Raw genomic sequence first — 21789 nt, 5'->3', positions numbered from 1 at the left:
ATAAAGCATTTAACAAACTTCAACATAAAATGAGAAATGTGTATGTGTGTGTGTGTGTGTATATATATATATATATTTATTTATTCCCTAAGAAATATATATATATATATTTCTTCTCTAAGTTCTTAACCTAATCGCTATTTTTGATGTTTTTTTAAATCAGATTTCATGTAACCAAGAGTAGCCCTGTTTACAGACCTTGCTTCTATAATCTATATGGGTTTAATTGACCTTACCTTAAAAATAAAAATGCATGCACAATAGCCACTTAATGCTGAACAATCAGTTGGTAATTATATGATTATCATTTTTCCCTTTGTATCAAAGTATCTCACTCGAAACCATCAAATCTTTTGATTAAGCTACTAGGAATCCAATCTAAAAACTTTTTTATTTCTAAATAAGAAACTTTGTGAGTTAGATGGTGTTTAGCAGGCATCATGGTGTAGTGCAGCCCTAAGTCACTGAAGTGTGAGAATCAGAAAGAATTTGATGTTAGCCACATTTGTTAGACCAGAATTAAAATTCCAGTTTTGTTATTTATTAAAATGCTTTAACATTTCCAATTCTCAGTTTCACCTGTAAAATGAAAAGAAAGGCAGCTGGCTTATATAACTGCTATTTCCTAAAGAAATTCTTGGCATATAAGAAGGCTATCTATAGACAGAGATGAGCCAATTACATCCAACTCTGAGCAATTTGCTTTGTTTTAATTTAATATTACCATTTTAATTTCAAGTCATTTGTACTTTCTCCATGTTCTCTACTTACTAGTACTGTGATATATAGAAACAAGCATAGAGAAGACTCTAGACATAAAGCATACCAGGAACATTTCCTTCTTTGTGTCCATATGCACTTGATGTTTAGCTAACACTTATAAGTGAAAGCATCCTGTATTTGGTTTCCTGTTCCTGTGTTAGTTTGTTAAGGATAGTTCCTTCATCTCCATCAATGTTCTTGCAAAGGATGTGCTCTCATTCTTTTTCATGGCTACATAGTATTCCATGGTGTATATGTACCACATTTTCTTTATCCAGTCTACTGTTGATAGGCATTTGGTCGATTCCATGTTTTTGCTATTGTTAGTAGTGCTGCAATGGCCATATGTGTACATGTGTCTTTAGGACAGAATAACTTTTATTCTTTTGGGTATACCCTCTGTGATGCGATTGCTGGATCAAATGGTAGTTTTCTTTTTAGGTCTGTGATGGTTAATACTGAGTGTCAACTTGATTGTACTTAGGGATACAAAGTATTAATCCTGGGTGTGTCTGTGTGGGTGTTGCCAAAAGAGATTAACATTTGAGTCAGTGCGCTGGGGAAGGCAGATCCACCCTTAATCTGGTGGTCACAATCTAATCAACTTCCAGTGAATATAAAGCAGGTAGAAAAACATAAAATGGAGATGCCAGGCTTAGCCTCCCAGCCTACATCTTTCTCCTGTGCTGGATGCTTCTATCCTCAAACATTGGACTCCAAGTTCTTCAGTTTTGGAACTCGGGCTGGATTTCCTTGCTCCTCAGCTTGCAGACAGCCTATTGTGGGACCTTGTGATCATGTAAATATCTATCCTATTAGTTTTGTCCCTCTAAGAGAACCCTGACTAATACAAGGTCTTTGAGAAATTGCCACATTGTTTTCCACAGTGGTAATTGTGAAACTAATTTGCACTGTCACCAAAAGTGTAAAAATGTTCATTTTTCTCCACAATCTCCCCACCACCAGTTATTTGTTGGCTTTTTAAATATATTTTTTAAACTGTTATTTTTAATAATGGTCATTCTGATTGGTGTGAGATGGTATCTCATGGTTTTGATTTGCATTTCTTTAACGATCAGTGATGTTGAGCTTTTCTTCCCATGCTTGTTGGCCGCATGTATGCCTTTTTTGAAAAGTGTCTGTTCTTGACACTGGTCCACTTTTCAATGTTGTTTGCCTTTTATTGTAAATTAAAGCAATCAATATTTTAAATTAAAGCATGTGTATGGATGCATGAATTATGACTCAAAGAAACAACCATAAGATGGCTACAGATGCAACTTACGAAGTTTACCTAATTTGCATCTCTTTCAAACGAGGGCAGGGTGTGTGGAGTATACAGACCACACTTTGCTGCATTCGTCATATCTAAGGAAGAGTAGCACCTTAGGTATAGCTACTTTGCATACAGCAAATCGGAAACACTTTAAGACTCAGAGTTTATTTTTCATGGTTACATACTTACAAAATGGTACCTGTAGACAGACAATAAATACATATTAGATGATTAATGAATACTTTGTTTTACTTCAACATGAAACATCCTAGAGAAAAACAGGTTTTTTCCCCCATTTTCATAAACATTATATTTATTAGAAAAAAAATCTGAAGTTCAAGTTATCTCTCAATTTAACTAATATTTCATGTATTTGAAAAATGAAAAGATACTTAACTAATATTTAAGGTAAGGTCTATTTAACTGAACAAAATACAAAAAGAAACTCATGTGCACACTGTGTAAGAAATTCAAGAATTTTATATGTAAACAAGTAGTTGTTTGTAGTAGAGAAACATATAACACATGGACTCAACCATATCTGCTATAGAGTAAGAACCACAAGGCCCGTCATCTCAAAATTGCCTTCTCAACGTGCTAATAAAATAAGGTGCAGTATAACATAAACTTGAACCTCCGGTGATCTGGGAGTATGATTTCAAAGTAAATTTCCTCTATAGTAAATTTTTGATTTTTAGTTGAGTCAAATAGCAGACCTCTGTTTCAATTTTTATTTTTCCCCTGGTATCAAGGAGTGTGTATGTGTGCATGTGCATATGTGTGTGTGTGATTATTAGATATAGTTCATGAAGTCCTCTCTACCCTGGCTATATTTATAAGTTTTGTTTTGTTTGTTTGTTTGTTTGTTTTTTTGGTCCAGAGTGCCCCAGATAAAAATTGTCTGCATTACAAGCCTCCCTAAAGTGATTGTTGCTTTATTGGGATTTAGGGACCCTAGGCGTAAACTGATTTTTAATTAACCCCTAACATATTGATAAGCCATAAAACTCAATTGAATCTGGAGTCTTTGTCAATCCATTTTACTTATACATTAAGATTGTGGTCTTCCATTTTTTTGACAGGGATAAAAGTAAAGTATTCTCTGCCATGGGATGTCATGGATATTTTCTCTTCTAACCCCAATGATATGAATATTTTGTTTGACTGAAGCATGAGCAGTAGCAGCAAAAACATGTGAGGCCTCCTGCGAATCCAGTAAGTCATTTGGTTTTAGGAATGTAGACCTCTTCTTCCACGTTAATGGCTACTTGATGAGCTCATATTTTTTATAATGTATCAGTCTGTCTCCCAAGAGTTCTATACAATGGGGATCAGTGCCTGATTGAAACAGATAACAAATGGTCACAGGGTGAGAGTCTTTCTCTGAATAATATTCATTATGACTTATACTTGAATCAAACATAAGGTTCTCTTAGTTACTCTTAAATACACAGTATATTATTGTTGACTATTGAGACAAAAGGATGGTTGCAAGCTAGACACATGACCCAGTGACTTTTTAAGAAGGGTCCCAATTTCATACTTCTGTCCCTACATGTCAATTATTGAAACTTGCAACTCAGGACAATAAATCTAAGTGAAGATTTAATAGGACTTGGTCACAGCACCACAGCACAGCATAGCTCAAAAGTCAAGGTTATCAGCAGGAAGCAGCACAGCTCAAGGTGCATTCTAGCAAGCAGGCATCAGCTCCAAGGGTATGCTCACCAGCAGGGAACAGAGCCAGTAGCAAGTCAAAAGGAAGAGAAGACTCCCATTTCCTCCCAGAAAAATAGAAAAGCATTTGTTTTCTTCTACACCGGCAGATGGCAGCACATATTGTGGCTGATAGCTAAATATTTTGAGAAAAAGGGCTCTGGTTTCAAATCTTAGCTTACCATTTACAAACCACACAAACTTCCTTTGCCATCCTTGAGACTTCATCTGGTGGTGATGGTCTTGACTATCCTGCTTACAGCACCACCTATTTTGTGTTGGCCCCATGAATCAATAATTGGTTCAGATGTCAAGGTAGACAAAGCTACACCTAAGAAGATACAAAAAGTTTGTTTCTCACAAAATGGGGCTTTCTGGGGTAATGGGGAATGCAGGTACCAAAGGTGGTCCAGAGTGTCTTGTGCTGAGTGAGAGGCGATGGCTTTGATTTGTATTGTGGTTAATGAATGGACTACCAGAGCTGTTCTCACATGGGGTGCCAGAGTTTTCTTTGTTTGATGTTACCATGGGTGCCATGGAAGGGAGCACCAGACTTTTTTAATGTGTGGAAACAGGGAATAAAATAGAGGTGGGTCCTGAAAGCTGTCAGAGATCAAACATAAAAAATGGAGTCAAGCTGTTGTGTAAAGGTGAGCATTTAACAAAACAAGGTTTTTTTTTTCTCAGGTTGTCCTCCAGTGATTATCTTCTTTCTTTTCCCCTTCTCCAAACTCAAATGACATCTGTTGAAAAACAATAATGTGCTTCTCTCTCAATAGCTCATATTGTTTACAAGAATCAAATCAGTCTTCTGACTCTTACTTACAATTACTTTTTCAGAATTTTTCTTTACTCCTCAATTATAAGCTCCCAGAAGACAGGAAAAGCATTTGTTTTATTCAACACTGGCAGATGGCAGATGTCTAAAAAAGATCCATTAAGTGAGTTATGGATATATCACCTTTTTGGTAACCATTATGTGAAAAAATTGCTAAGTGAGTTTGACACAAAAACAGACTACTGCTCTTTTAAAACTCAGAAAAGCACAATTCAAAAACAAAGAAAAAAGTCACAAATTTGCTCTTTATAGCCTAGGTCATCTTTGACAAAACATATAACAAGTTTACCTCATTTTCTCAATCTCAAAAATGGAAAAATGGGAAAGTTTCTTTCTTGAAAATATGTGAACTTCTTTTCTGAAATTTTGTGTCTAAAGATAGTCTAAATTATAAATTGCTGCTTAAATATTGTAAGACTTTGTCAGTTCTTCACCCATATAAGTCATCTTCTATTGATAAATAATGATGGCACTCTGAAATCATGAGGCTCAAAGGTTGGATGGACAGTACATTTCAGGAGAGGGATAGAATGTCAACTCCCCCTAAAATTGAGTGCTGTTCATCTAAATGAGAGATCCTCTATCCCCTCTTAAATGACGCCTCAGAACCTGGGCTTATGCATAACAACAAACATCACAGAACAATTAGGGAGGGTAGAAATTATTAAAATGTCAGCCCTTCCTATTACTGAATTGTAAGCCTTCGGTATGGAGCTGCCTAAAGCAATTGCAGAATGCAGTAGATCCCACTGTATTTCCTTTGGAGCCCACAAAACCATCCAGCTGTAGCTTGCACGTTCTAAGCAAGGCCCTTCCCCCAATTAGGATTTAATCACCTTGGAGAGCAGTTGAGAATTTCAATCATTATTTTTTTCCCCAAGGTCCCATCAATCTTGTCTTTTGAAATAATTTGATTTTTTTTCCTCTACATGAATACTAAATCTTCTTAGTGGAGAAAAATGATGCAAGGAAATAAAGTGGAAGAAACTAATTTTTATAGGAAATTTAAATAGAACTTCTGAATAATTGTTGTTTTAAACCACTGCATTACACTTCTAACTTAATGCCTTGGGGATGGGAAGATATCTCTCTGAAGGCCTCAATTCTTATTGCTTATTGCAGCAATTTGAGCCAAGCTTACCACTGAGCTCTAGTGGCAGCACATATTATGGCAGAGAGCCAGGAATTTTGAGACAATTGGCTCACGTTTCAAATCCTAGTCTACCATTTACAAATCACATGACCTTTACTTATTTGCCATCCTTGAGACTCAGTCTTCTCATACCTATAAAGGGAAAATAGTAGTACTTACTTCAGATAAAGAATGTGAAAATTAAATGGAGTAAATAATCTTAAGTACATATAACATTTCCTGGTGCACAATTATTTTTAAGTAATAGCTCATTCATTTTTATCTCTTATTCTCTATTGCCTTGACATACTTATTGTGAGTTTCTCATGAACCAAATTAGGTCAATGAATGAAATAAGATGGATTTGTGAAGGTGAATATTATTTTGGGAGTATCTAGAATTAGTCATCATTATCATTTTTTTTAACCACAGTTTAGTTTTATCTATTAAGGAACACAAGCAAGGAGAGAATCAATGCTTATCTTTGCTTTTATTTTATATTTAAGTACTTGGAAAATAATTGTAGCTGAGTATTAAATATATTTATTGGCATATAATATTTAGTCATTTATTATCTCAATATATTGAAACACCTCTTACATTTTAAACTTTTTGTTCTTTGATACTTCCATGGGAAAATAATTTGAGGTGAAGTTTTTATAATAAACCATCAACACTGCATCATTTAACTTTAAGGCTGCAAGTACTCTTACACAATTTTTCATTATTATTTTACGACACTTTGTTCTTATTTTGACTAGAAGTCTAATTACATTGCTTTGAAATTATGTGTTCTTATTTTTTTCTTTTACTCAACATTGATATCTACTCAAGGGCGGGGACTCCATGACTCATCTTTTATCAGACAAGACCTCAAACAGAATACATAGCAGATGCTTAATTGCTTTTTACTGAATGAGAAAACAGACTCATGAGTGAATGGGAAGTGTCCTAATGTCAGGTCAAATTAAAATTTTATCCTTGTGCTCAGTGGATCCGGGATCCTCATAATACTCAGTGGTATTTGGTCTTCAAGTGACCCATCTCACATGCAATGACACCCACAGGCTCAAAGTAAGGGGATAAAGAAAAATCTACCAAGTAAATGGAAAACAGAAAAATCTGGGTTGCTCTTCTAATTTCATACAAAATAAACATTAAAACAACAATGATTTAAAAAGACAAAGAAGGGCATTGGATAATAGTAAAGAGCTCAATTCAACAAGAACATTTAACTATCCTAAATATATATGCACCCACACAGGAGCACCCAGAATTATCAAGCAAGTTAAAAGACTTAGACTTCCATACAATAATAGTGGGAGACTTCAACACTCCACTGACAATATTAGACAGATCATCGAGGCATAAAACTAACAAAGATATTTAAGACCTGAATTTAGCACTTGACCAGATGCACCTAATAACATCTACAGAACCCTGTCTTCACCACAGAACAACAGAATATACATTCTTCTCATTTGCACATGGCACATACTCTAAATAAACTACACTATCGGACATAAAACAATCTTCAGGAAATTTAAAAAAAACCCAAATCTTACCAACTACACTCTCAGACCACAGTGCGACATAAATAGAAATCCATACTAAGAAATTGCTCAAAACCACATAGTTACATTGAAATTAAACAACCTGCTTCTGAATGACTTTTGGGTAAAGAAAAAATTAAGGCAGAAATCAACAAATTATTTGAAATAATGAGAAAAAAGATACAAGATACCAGATTCTGTGGACAGATCTAAGGCAGTGTAAAGACGGAAATATATAGCACTAAATGTCCACATCGAAAAGTTTAAAAGATCTCAAGTAAACAGGCTGACATCACAGCTAGAGGAACTGGAGAAGCAAGAGCAAACTAACACCAAAGTTAGCAGAAGAAACTAAACAACAAAAATAAAGGCAGAACTGAAGTAAATTATGATGCAAAAAAAAACACACAAAAGATCAATAAATTCAGGAGTTGGATTTTTTAATAGATTCATAAGTTTGATAGCTCACTAGCTAGACTAATGAAGACAAAAAGAGAGAAGATTCAAATAAACACAATCAGGAATGAGAAAGGGGACACCACTGACACCACAGAAATTACAACAACAACAACAACCTTCAGAGACTATTACAAAAACTTGCATGCACACAAGCTAGAAAATATAGAAGAAATAGATAAATTACTTAAACACATACAACCTCCCAAGACTGAACCAGAAAGAAATTGAACCCCTGAATAGACCAATAACAAGTTCAGAAATTGAATCAGTAGCAAAAAGCCTGCCAACCAAAAAATGTCCAGGGATAGATGGACTACAGTTGAATTCTACCAAATGTATAAAGAAGAGCTGATACCACTCCTACTGAAACTACTTAAAAAAATTGAGAATGAAGTACTCCTCCCTAATTTGTTCTATGAGACTAGCATCATCCTGATATGAAAATCTATCTGAGTCAGAACAAAAAAAGAAAAAATGTAGACCAAGAACTTTGATGAACATAGATGCAAAAATTCTCAACAAACTTCTAGAAAGTAGAACCCAGCAGTACATCAAAAAGCTAAACCACCACGATCAAGTTGGCTTTATCCCTGGGGTGCAAGGTTGTTTCAACATATACAAATCAATAAATATGATTCATTACATAAAATAAAACTAAAACCAAAAGCACATGATCATCTCAATAGATGCAGAAAAGGCTTTTGATAAAATTAAACATCACTTCATGTTAAAAAACTTTCAACAAACTAGCATTGCAAGAACATCCTTCAAAATAATAAGACCTATCTACAATGAACTCACTGCCAACATCACACTGAATGGGTAAAAACTTGAAAACCTAAACAAGACAAGGATGCCCTCTTTCACCACTCCTATTTAACATAGTACTGGAAGTCCTGGCCAGAGCAATCAGGCAGGAGAAAGAAATGAAAGGCATCCAAATAGGGATAAAAGTAGTAAAACTATCCTTGTTTGCAGAAAATATAATTCTGTATCTAGAAAAGCCTATAGTCTCTACCCAAAAGCTCCTTGATCTTATAAACAACTTCAGCGAAGTTTCTGGATACAAAATCAATGTACAAAAATCAGCAGCGTTTCTATACACCAACAGCATTCAAGCTGAGAGCCAAATCAAGAACAAAATCTCACAATAGACAAAAATATAATAAAATATCTATAAATGTAGCTAACCTGGGAGTGAAAGATCTCTACTATGAGAATTACAAAACACTGTTCGAAGAAATCAGAGATGAATCAAACAATGAAAAACATTCCATGCTCATGGATTGGGAAAACTAATATTGCCAAAATGGTCATAGTTCCCAATGCAGTTTACAGATTAAATGCTATTCCTATCAAACTACCAATAACATTCTTCACAGAATTAGAAAAAAAAATTCAAAGTTTAAATAGAACCAAAGAAGAGCTAGAATACTCATGTAAATTCTAAGCAAAAAGAACAAAGCTGGAGGCATCATGTTACCCAACTTCAAACTATACTGCAGGGCTACGGTAAACAAAACGGCATAGTACTGGTGCAAAAATAGAAACTTAGACCAATGGAGCAGAATAGAGACCCCAGAAATAATGCCACACAAGTAAAACAACCTGATCTTCAAAAAGAAACAAAAGCAAGCAATGGGGAAATAACTCCCTATTCTATAAATAGTGCTGGGATAACTGGCTAGCCAGATGCAGAAAATTGAAACTGGACTCCTTTCTTATACCATATAAAAAATTCAACTCAAGATGGATTAAAGACAAATCGAAAAAATGCAAACTATGAAAACTCTGGAAGATAACCTATGAAATATCATTCTAGATATAAGACTGGGCAAAGACTTCATGACCAAGATGCCAAAGCAATTGCAATAAAAACAAAAATTGACAAATGGTACCTAATGGAATGGAACTAAAAGAGCTTCTGCACAGCAAAAGCAACTATGGACAGAGTAAACTGACAAGCTACAGAATGGGAGAAAATATTTGCAATCTATGCATTTGACAAACATCTAATATCTAACACACATAAGGAACTTAAACAAATGCACAAGAAAAAAACAACCCCATTAAAGAGTGGGCAAAGGACATGAACAGTTTTCAAAAGAAGGTATACGTATGTCCAACAAGCATATGAAAGAGAACTCAGTATTACTGATCATTAGACAAATGCAAATCAAAATCACAATGAGATACAATCTCACACCGTTCAGAATGGCTATTACAAAAAGTTTACAAAATAACATCAGCTGTTAAGGTTGTAAAGAAAAGGGAGGACTTACACACTGCTGGTGGGAATGTAAATTAGTTTAGCCATTGTGGAAAGCTGTTTGGCAATTTCATTTCTGAAAGAACTTAAAACAGGATTATAATTCAACCCAGTAATCCTGTCATTGAGTATATACCCAAAGGAATATAAATTGTTCTTCCAAAAAGACACACACATGCATATATTCATTACAGTACTATTCAAAATCATGATGATATAGAACTAACCTAAATACCCATCAATGGTAGACTGGATAAAGAGAATGTGGTACATATATGCCACAGAATACTATGTAGTCATTAAAAAGAATGAGATCATGTCCTTTCCAGCAACATGGATGGAGCTGGAGGCAATCATTTTAAGGAAGCTAACACAGGAACAGAAAACCAAATACTGTATGTTCTTATTTATGAGTGAGAGCTAAGCACCAAGCACATATGGACATGAAGGAAACAACAGACATTGGGGCCTACTTGAGGGTAGAAGGAGGATGAGGGTCAGAAAACTACCTATCAGGTACTACACTTCTGACCTGGCTGATAAAATAATCTGTGCACTAAATCCAAGTGACACAGAATTTACGTATGTAACAAACCTGCATGTGTACCCCTGAAATTAAAAGCTTTAAAAAGAGAGAACATTTCAAAAAACTTTCCAACTCTGTGTTCAATCGCCATTTTTGTTTTTTAAGAGACAGGGTCTTGCTGTGCCTCCAGCTGGAGTGGTATGATGGTAGCTTACATTCCAGCTATGCCATCTCAGCTTCCCAAGTAGCTGGGACTACAGGTGCATGACACCATGCCTAGCTAGTTTTCATATTATTATTAATGTTGTTGTTATTATTTGTAGACATAGGGTCACACTATGTTGCCCAGGACTGGTCTCGAATTCCCGGTCTCAAGTGATCCTACCCCCTCAGCCTCCCAAAATACTGGGATTACAGGCATGAGCCACTGCGCCAAGCTCAATTACCATTTTTATCAAGAAATTTTTTCTTTTCTGATTGGAATTGCATGTATTGCAGTTTTAAGCACCTTTTCTTTTAGGACCACAGAGCCCATTTCAGTAATATAATAGTTCACATGTATTTAAGAATATTCTTTATTTCTCCTATTTTTCAACCAAAACACACACACACACACACACACACACACACACACACACACACACAGAGTCATATCTCCATTTTTCTTAGCTTTATTTTTTTTTCAGATTCATATAAGCTGAGCAGTAATAACTATTCTGGGTAACATAATAATTAACATGAACTAAGCACTCTTCATGGGCTTCACACATATTAAATCATTTAACCTTCATAAGACTCTTAGGAGAGGTATTATTGCTATTTACATTTGACATCTTAGAAAGCTGAGACAGAGAACATTTAAATGATTTGCAAAAGGTCACATAATGAATAGATAGTAAGCCAGGATGTAAAACCAGGATGGATGCCCATGTCAATTAGCTTCCAAATTGCTTTCCCCAGAGTGAATATGTCTCTCTTCAGTGTGTAACTTCTTTGGGGCTCACAAGCTGTGTGACGTTGTTGCTGTCTATGATAATGTCAAGTCACACATGGTGTACCGAATTTTGTGATAAATAGGTCAAAGGGCTATTGCTATTGCCCAAGGAAGATTAACCACTACTATAATTGCATTTTTTGCCATACAGCCAGAAAACTGGGCAAAATTTATGCAATAATTGTTTTGAGACATTAGACAACAGGCAGTGTAGATCCGTGCTCTCCAAGAAGAGGGTAAAAAGTGAACTTAGCCCATGATTGCCTTACTTCACTGCCTAAAGGCAGTTTTTAGGGTGCCACAGAGAGAGAAGGAGGGAAGGTGAGATATCTCAAACAGAGCCCAGTAGTTGCCCTGAGATGAGAACATGGAAATTAGAGTATCAGGACAGCAAGGTGGCTAGAATATAGAACATAGTACAGGAGAAGACAGAGAAAGAGATCTGCAGAGAGGTGAATCTGTAGTAGTGGGCTGTGCATTTATTTGTATATTGATGGGTGGAAACTACACAAAGCCATGGAAAGAATCATTAGAAAGTAGTAGCAAACCAGTTCCCAGCACTTACTCTGGTATATGAATAGTTGTGTTCCCAGCAAAATACAGTTGCTATTCCATCACTAGGGGGTTGGGGAGGTGATTCAGGAAGGCATTTCATGACTTGGTAGGTAGGGGGTCTTATCTCAAAAAAATAGAATGTTTTGTTGTCATTATCATTGTTCACTACCTCACCTGTACTTAAATAGAAGCATTGAAATTGATTGACCAAAAGGCATCTTTGATATCTCCATATTGGGAAAAAAAGGTCCATATGTTACCTAATGAGCAGGGATTCAAACTCTGATCTCTTTAGTTGCTGCATTCCTAGGGAGTAGTCACTGTCCCCTGGGTTAATGAATGTGGATTGATAGACTATAAAACAAAAACAGATCAGTGAATAGGTTATTGGAAATCTATACTTGACTATTGGAAATATGCAATGCATTTCCAATTATAATCTAAATTTTTATTTTATTATAATTTGTTGAAGAAAAGGAGTTTGGGATTTTTATTTTTATTTTAGTAGTCAGATAGGGAACTGGCTCACATAGTTTTGGATGGTTGGTGCTATGGTTTAAACGTCTCACCCGGAATTTATATGCTGGAAACCTAATCCTTATGAAACACTGTTGAGAGGTAGGGCCTAATGGGAGGTATGTGATTCATGAGGATTCCTCCCTCATGAGTAGATTAATGCCATTAAGGGCTTGAGGGAATGGGTTTACTCTCTCATGCTTTAGTCTTCCACTTTTCTGCCATATGAGGACAGAGTTCCTCTTTTGGCTCTTGTGCCTTCTGCGACGTGATGACACAGTCAAAACGCCCTTGCCAGTTGCTAGTGCCTTGATCTTGGAATTCCTGACCTTTACAACTATGACAAAATAAATTTCTGTTCATTATTAATTACCCAGTCTGTGGTATTCTGTTATAGGAGCCCAAAATGAAATAAGACAGTTGAGGGTACATTTAACATTCAAGTTAAGGACTTGGTCTCATAGGATCCCTGAATTCCCAAGTATCGGGAGAAGACTTAACAGATTTCCTTTCAGTTCTTTTAAGCCCACTTTGCAGGGAAAATAACCACTGGAGTTAATTTCTTAATTATTTCTCCATGTGCTTTGGAATGTTTATATCAGAAATTGAGAAGAATAAGAATCCAATCATGAGTAGAATGACAAAACAGAATTTGAAAGTGAAAATAACTGGTGTATTTCACTATTAGAGAATAGACATATTGAGGAGTACTTGATAAATATGTTCTGCTTACATCACATCTGCACAAATATATTTTCTTTCAGTTATAAAAGTCTTATTTTTAGCCACTTGGTGATGAAGCAGACAGTGGTAAGGAGGCATCTATACATAATTTAGATATTTTCTTACTCATGTATCTTTGTATATATGAGTAAGATATATAAGTATATATATATAAGTATACATATGTAAGTATATATATACTTATATATATATACTTTATATATATAAAATATATATATATTATATATATTATATATATACTGGATCCAGTATTTATATCCAGAAATACTGGATCCAGTATTTCTTGCTATCTCTAACAATTAGTAGGAAGCAATACGTAGATATTTGTTAAAGAAAATAATCTTTTGAATTAGATTCCCAAATTTTAGAGTATATACAACTTATTCAGTGCAAATATGGGAAGTATTCACTTTATGATCAGTATCTCAAAGTGACTAATGATCAATGTCAGAGTTGTGACTCATGAAAAGATGAGATGACCTTCTGTTTTGGGATGTATCACTAGCTAGGTAACGTTAGTAATGACAATTTTACCCACTGTAGAAGATTTTTTTAAATTACTTCTTCACAAATAATCATAAGCTTAGTATCATTAAACAGCAAACATTTATTACTTAACAGATTCTGAGGGTCAGGAATCTAGTCATAGAGTAGCTGAGACCTCTGCTCAGGGCATTAGACAGCTGCAATCAAGATGTGCATCTCATATTTGGAGATAAGGAATAATCTACTTCCAAACTCACTGAGGCTATTGGCAGAATTCAATTTCATGTGGCTATAAACCAAGTGCCTTGGTTTCTTGCTATCTGTCTACTGGAGGCTGCACTCAGTTTCTGGAAGCTGCTCACAGTTCATAAAAGTCACCCACATTTTATTGTCACATGACTTTTCCAACATGTCCACTTAGTTCATCAAACCAGCAAAGAGAGTTTCTTGAGACAGTCTGTCAGCAGTACAGAATCTTATGTGCCATAATATAATAACAAGCATCTCATCACATTTGCTATATTCTACTGTCTAGGAATAGGTAATAATACCCCACTCTCATGCAAAGAGAGGGAATTGTACAAAGGTGTGTACACAAGGAGGCAGGGATCATGGGCAGCTATTCTAGACTGTCGGCCATACCAGCTAATGTAATATAATAGTCACAGCCAGACAAGAGCTCTGTAACATAAATGCATCTCCTTTGGGATTTTTACTTGTCATATAATTTTCCTCAATCTTATTAATAAATACAAATGCTGAAACCATTTTGATGAATAGCATTAGAGTCAGAAAATCCAGAAAAACTGAAATGAGGTCTGCAATTAAGATGTTTTATATTTGGGTTCTACTTTACACTTTTTAGAGTATTCATATACATATATTTCATCTTTATTTATTTCTTTTACAAGTATTCTGAATGATATCCAGGGCAAGTAGTGCTACACCTTTATTATGGAAGAGGAAAATAAATGGTTTCACAATGGATCCAGACCTAGAATATGGTCCTGCCAGTCCTTAAAGTTTTTCTGGGTGAATTTCACTAACTGAAAATATCAGTGACATCCTCTTCTCTTCTGTTATTACCCAGCAATTACTGAAGCTGGGTAATTGTTTATAAGTACAGAAAAATTGAGAGTTTCACATGAATATAGACTTATTTAGTGGCAATTTACTCCATTGAACTTTATTTTGAAATAAAATTTGAAAAATGTTAATAGTAATAATAAATAATAATTATATTAGGTAGTAATAATAAGTAAATAATAAGTAAGACCTGTGATTTCTCCAATTGAGGCTTAGATTTCTTTTTTAAACAAAGCAACTATGGCATATAGATGATTAAACTATCCGTCTGCAATTGTGATAAGGCACTATATATTCTAATTTATAATTTATATATTTTTCCATTATAAAAATAAAAATTTGTGGCTGCAGTAACCAAAAAAGCATGGTACTTGTACAAATGTAGACACATAGACCAGAATAAAAAAAGATCCCTGAAATAAAGCTATACATATATAACCATCCATTCTTTGACAAAGTCAACAAAAATAAATAATGGGGAAAGATAGCCTGTTTACTTTTTAATAAGTGATATTGGGAAAAATGACTAACCATATGCAAAAGAATGAAACTGGACCCTTTCTGATATGATTTGTATGTTTGTCCTTTTCAAATATCATGTGGAAATGTAATTCCAAATATTGGAGGCGGGATCTGGTTGGATTGGACTGGATCATGGCAGTGGATCATTCATGAATGGTTTAGTATCATCCCCTTAGTGATAAGTGAGTTCTCATTAAGTTAGTCAACATGACATCTGGTTGTTTAAACTAATCTGGGATCTTCCCCTTCTCTCTCTCTTTCTTGCTCTTGCCATGTGACATACGTGCTCCCACTTTGCCTTCTGCTCTGAGTAAAAGCTCCGTAAGCCCTCACCAAAAGCTTAGCAGATGCCAATGCCATGCTTCCTGTACAGCCTACAGAATGGCGAATCAATTGAATTTATTTTCTTTATAAATTACCCATATAAATTATGGACAGTTCTCAAAAGAAGACAGAAAAGTGATCAACAAACATATGACAAAATGCTCAACATCACTAATCATCAGAGATACAAATAAAAACCACATGGGCCAGAATGGTTTTTATTAAAAAGTCAAAAAATAACAGACATTGGCAAGATTGTGCAGAAAAGGGAATACTTATACAATGTTGGTGAAATTGAAAATTAGTTCAGCCCCTGTGGAAAGCAGTTTGGAGATTTCTCAAAAAATTAAAAATTGAATTTGACCCAGAAATCTCATTATGGGTATATACACAAAGAAAAATAAATCATTCAGCCAAAAAGATATCTGTCCTCCTATGTTTATCACCACACTATTCACAATAGCAAAAACAGAATCAACCGAGGTGCCCATTGAAGGTGGATTGGATTTTTTTAAATGCAATACATAGATACAGTGGAATATTATGCAATCATGAAAAAGAATGAAATAACACCCTTTGCATAAACATGGATGTGCTGAAGGCCATTACCCTAAGCAAATTAATGGAGAAACAAAACCAAATACCACATGTTCTCACTTACAAATGGGATCTAAACATTGGGTACACATAGACACAAAGAGGAGAACAATAAACACTGGGGATTTCAAAAGAAAAGAAGGGAGAGGAGAAAAGGTCAAACTATCAAGTACTATGTTCACTACGTGAAAGACAGAATCATTACAAAACCAAATATCAGGATCATGCAATATATCCATGTAACAAACCTGCATATGTACCTCCTGAATCTAAAATTTTAAAATTAATAATTTAAAAACTTTTAATATTGTTAAATAAAATTCTGTCAAAACAAAAAAATCTATTCTATGTCATAATTTCCAATTTAATGAGACTTGGGATGTAACTTTTTTTCTTCTTTTCCCCTATGATTTCCTCCAGGCACCAGAGACTACAATGTGCATTCCTCTTGTCTTTACTGAAGGACTACAGTGTGCATACTGTCCAATTTGAAAACATTTAAGAATACAGTATGTACTAAGAATATATAACTGAGAAATAATATTTTTCTTACCATTGTCTCCACTATTTTTACCCTTAACTTCAATGGGTTAAATCTAATTTCTCAATCATGCTGAACATTCATATGTGTTTGGCATATTAATTTTCAAATATACAAAATATCAGTAATAAAACAAATATGCTTTGCAAATTTGCAAAATATTAAGTATTGAAAGCATCAAAGAGGTAGCAATTTTGATTCTAAAGTTCTTGCATTTTCACTATGACACAGCTTCCATAAACACCATAATGCTTCTTTATATCCCTATGGGGTACCTTTCAATGAATGGTTCATTTATCAGCTTGTTTCCGAATACAAAAAATATTGCCATGTATAGTACTAAAAAATGTTATTGTGTCTTACAAATTGTGAGCATTTTTATAAAATAATATGTAAGACAGTGTATAATGAGTGCATGACTTATTCTTAAAATAGTGAACTGAGACTCAAAATGTCAACTTGTGTGAATGACAATTGTTTGGATGTGGAGTAAAATGTTCTCTCTACTTTAGTTTCACTTGGTTGCTCTGTACTAGAAAGTGCTGAAGGAATCCAGCAGTATGATTAAGAAGGCTGTCAGATGGAATGTCTTTAGAGGGAGCCTAAACTATTATTTAGGTTGAAACAATGGTATTAAAATCACAGTCATTAGGGACAAAGCAAAGAAAGAGTGAACGGCAAAATGTGCAAATCTGTATAAGGGATGTGAACGGAAAGATGTTTTCCTGGCTACTAATATCTCAATTCTAAGACTCTATAATTGATATACACTTGGAAAAGTGATGATGAGACATTTTCTAATAATGACATAATTCTCATCCATTAGGGCTGGGCATCCATCAAAGCTTTGTGATGCTTTGATTGATGAAATGAGAAGAAAGCAAGCATTCCCTGTTTTAGCTAAAGGACAGATTCATTTTAAAAATTGCACTCTGCTTTCAAGATTAAAATAAATATCTCTTAATCAAGTGGATGTCATCAAATAAATGGCTAACTAGTAACAGATCGTTAGATCTTGTGATAGCAATTAATACTACCATGAAAACAGGCACACATAAACACTACCATTAGATTGCAAGAGTTAGCCCTTCCTGTTGAAGCCGTCTTAACTTATGGGCCTCAATGCATTAGTGCCTGAGGTGCCTTGGATGCCTGACTGTGGGTCACTGTTGGGCAAAGAAGACATTCACAACCATGAGAGACAGAGTAGCATGTGCAGAAAAGTATCCTGAATAAAATTAGTGCCAGGAGCTCAGGTGGGGAAATAAGTGGATTAGAAGAGGCAAGCAAATCAAAGGCAAGGTTATTTAGGCTAATTTTGAAAAAGGCTGTGTGCAGTAGGACAGGGACAATACTCATGTGTATGGAAGTTCTACTTAAAGTAAGTAGGATGAAATGAATCATGTGTGGATGTTTACTGACTCAATATTGGGAATTTGAGGAGAAAAACAAACATATATTCCTAAGAAAGGTCAAATCCGTGAGAGAAATTTATCCACTTAAAGATAAGGTGAAATAGTTTCTGATGAAGTATAGTTATTCTTTTCAAACAATTTTAGAATAAATGAACACTGAAACTGGAATTGATAGGTAAACATTGTAATTTATAGAATCACAGACATTTTTCTACTTATTTTATTTAGAATTAGATTATATTAGTGGACACATAATGATAACTATATTTTAAAATAACAAATTATATTTAAATAGGTTCTTAAAATACATGATTGTGTCACCAAAATCAAATAAACATAATAGTCCAAAATAAAAAGACAGAACAAAATGCTAGGAAATATTTATTTTAATTACATGATCCTTTGTCAAAATTGAGAGTATAAAGGGTCAGGTTACTGAAGAGTGCGGAAGAGTTTCTTTGGAAAGTCTATTCCACATGTCTGATCTTTTAATCCAAGTGTACAGGGAGCGTTTGATGCATCCTCCACACTGGAGGAGTGGAAGTGGAGAATACCATGAGTTTGTATCTGTATCCACCACTACCTAAATGGCCAGAGATGAAGTGGCTTTGTGGGGAAGGCTGCATTCTCTGAGCATATAAAGGCAGAAGAAGAGTATGTCATTTGAAACTGATATAGGGAAGAGTAAGATCGAACTTGAGTAAAATTACCTCAAGTCCTGACCAAGCGGGTTACTTAGAAGAGCAAACTCAGCACAAACATGTTGAATTTGTATTGCCACTCCGATGGGTTGAGGAAGATAAATAAATGAGATAAGTGAATGGCCCAAATCAAGAATACTACAAGTGAGGGGTCCTTAAAAATTGGGGTAGGACAGAAGGCTGAGGAAAGAGAATTGCTTGAACCTGGGGGGCTGAGATTGCACCACTGCACTCCAGCCTGGGCAACAAGAGCAAAACTCCGTGTCTCTCTCTCTCTCTCTCTCTCTCTCTCTCTATATATATATATATATACACACACACACACACACACACACACACACACACACACACACATATATGTAGGATCAACAAATATGCTTGCACAAATTGAAGCTAGCTTTGAAAAGTGTCAAGGTCCAGAAAGTATAGAACCAGCTATGACAGTAACAATCAAATACAAACGTCCTTTCCTCTACTTAACTTTTCTCCCTTCTTATGCTCCAACTTGATTGAGAAACTATGGTTGGTGATATAGTGGAGGAACACAGAGAGAAGGAAAAAGCTGAATAGGACTTCTTCTTTTGTTCATTTATTTTTCTATCTGTAGACCCTAGCTGGGAGCAGAGTAGCTGTAACTTTGAATGAAAGTAGAAGCTTGGATTATTACACTAGTCTGGACATTCTAAATAATGAATCAAATCTATGTATTTGCTGCTTTACAGACACTTTGTGTTATCTAAGTTTTGAACACTAAGCTTTTACTAAGGGTAGAAAAATTTAGCTTCCCTGAATAAAGGTTAAAAAAAAAAAAAAACATGGAAGAAGAAAATACATTTGCTTTGGGATTGGATTCCACTAGCATGACTTGTTCAATATATTGATTGTGTTACATGCAGGGGCCATTCAGAATTTTTGTAGCAATCTCTATATGTTACCAAAAATGCATGCTGGATTTTCCTTAAAAAATCCTTATACACAAAAATGGAGCCAGGATGTCCAATGAAATTTACATGAAGACAGATTTTTAGTGATTATAGACATTCTAACATTCTGAGTCATGCTGTGCTTGGCAATTTAAAGTACCATGGCTGTTATCTAAGAGTCACCACATAAGCCCTGGCAGTGCCTAAATTTTCATTCAATAGCAGCAAAGAACTTACCTGAGTGGATGAAATTCAAAGAGAAATTTGGAGATAAAATGAAGTCTCTTCATGAGTGTACACATGTGTCATGGTATAAGAGGAAAATAACACACCAAGCAAGCAACCAACCAACAAAACAAACTCACCTCCTCAGAAGCTGAGTTTATATTCACCAGGTGATTTAGGCTCTGGGAGGTTATGTTCTTCCTTCCTACAAAAACTTGAATAAGCTTCTGGATGCAAAATTATGGTTATTTGATTAAAAAAATGTAATTCTGGTCAAAATCAAAATTACATAGAAAACTATGTTTTTCATGCTTGGGATTTTTCTTTATCTGTACCTCCAGGTGACAAGTCTATACTCAGTTCAATGCTATTTTAAATTTTGGGGGGAAATCATGGACCCCTTTTAAAGTCTGAGGAAAGCCTTTCCTTTTTTGCTCTTGCTCAAAAACATGCATATATGCACTTACGGCACATCTGTTGCTTTTGGTGGCCCGTATCACTCCCTCTTTATTATAGTAGATTTCCCCTCTTTTCTGTCGAGGAACACATTGAATTAGGGTGCATTTGGAGCTGACCTCACCCTCCAAATGGAAAGCACTAGACATGTTACCCAGGCCTGACTCTTTAGCTATGAACCTCCCTTACCATGGTGGTTCATTCAGGTATGGACACATGACCTAAGCTAGACCAGGTACAGCTCTCCATATAACTCTTTCCTGAAACTGTGGGGAGAGTGCCTTCTTTCCCTGGGGCTCTAAGGTGGTGGAATGTGAGACTTGGGCAGAGGGAAGACATCATTTCTGGCACATTTCAAGGGTCTGTCTTGATGGTAGGGAGAGATAAAGTCCCAATATCGTTTAAGCTTCTGGAACAAGAACTTCTTGAAGCAAATGGTATCTTGACTTTTGGGTAATATGAACTGAAAAATTCCCTTTCTCATTTAAACTAGTTCACATTAGGTTTCTATTTGCTGTAACATATGCCCCAAATTGCTAATGTTTTATTATAATTTTATGTGTTCCTGAATCCAATAGATCCATTAACCTCTCAACCCAAGTTAAGAAAGCCTCTTTTTGTGTGTCTTCTTGAAATAGACTGTTGAGAGTTAATGAGGGAAAGAGAAAACATTACCAAAGCAGAGAGAAAAAAAAAGACATGCATATCTCCTAATTCTTGAGTGTTTCCCAACTCCCTATTTCTTGTTTACCTCCATTACTTCTGGGAAAGAAGATACATGTCTCTTTTGAACAATAAAAATCCAATAACATGTTAATGTTTATGGGAGGTGGGATATGATGGTTAGTATAATGCAATCATTGAATTTGTTATAATTACAGGCAATTGTTCACTAGAATGTCAATTTATTTATATATCTGAAAGCATTTAGTACATAATAGGTGATCAAAAATAATTATAACGTGTGAATAAATTATCAGTTAAGGGTGGATAAAATTTGTAGGTAACTATGACTAGTCATGAATACCATGTGTATTTTTACAGATTTGATCCTAGTTCATTATTCTTAAAATGCCATGACATATTTATCTTCATAAGAATATGAAGTATTTTTCCTTGAAGACTAAAGTTATTGGCCATAATAATAAGAGTTTTGTGTGTATGTGTGTGTGT

This window comes from Macaca fascicularis, chromosome 5 (assembly GCF_037993035.2).
Source record: "Macaca fascicularis isolate 582-1 chromosome 5, T2T-MFA8v1.1".
Classification (NCBI taxonomy): Eukaryota; Metazoa; Chordata; class Mammalia; order Primates; family Cercopithecidae; genus Macaca; species Macaca fascicularis.
The sequence above is the reverse complement of the archived record's forward strand: the minus strand, read 5'-3'. Positions refer to the sequence as shown.